We start from the raw sequence: 419 nt of genomic DNA, 5'->3' as shown, positions 1-419 counted from the left end.
AATTTTGGTCCCCTTGTTTCCTCATGGGAGCTCTGGTGGCATAGTGCCTAAGGCATTTGATTGCTAACCAGAAGGCTGGAGGTTCAAACCTACCAGCCACACCTTGGAAGGAAGACTGGGCAACCTACTTACATAGAGATAACACCCTGAAAACCCAAAGTGGGATCACCATGAGTTGGAACTGACTCAATGACAGTGAGTTTGGTTTTTGGTTTGGTTTGTTTCCTTACGGACAGGGTAGCCATATAATCTGACTTGCCAGCGCAATTACAGTTTAAAACTGTTGAAACCATTGCATGGGATAATGACTTTTTTTTTTGGGTTGACTTTTGTAGGCAGGTCAAAATTGTATTTTATTTATTATTATTTAACTTATTGTTACATGGGTGAAAGTTTAGAAAGCGAATTTGTTGCCTGTT

The sequence above is a fragment of the Orycteropus afer genome, unplaced genomic scaffold (genome assembly GCF_000298275.1).
Source record: "Orycteropus afer afer isolate SDZICR_OR568_19922 unplaced genomic scaffold, OryAfe1.0 scaffold00427, whole genome shotgun sequence".
Classification (NCBI taxonomy): Eukaryota; Metazoa; Chordata; class Mammalia; order Tubulidentata; family Orycteropodidae; genus Orycteropus; species Orycteropus afer.
This window is presented reverse-complemented; position numbering follows the sequence as displayed.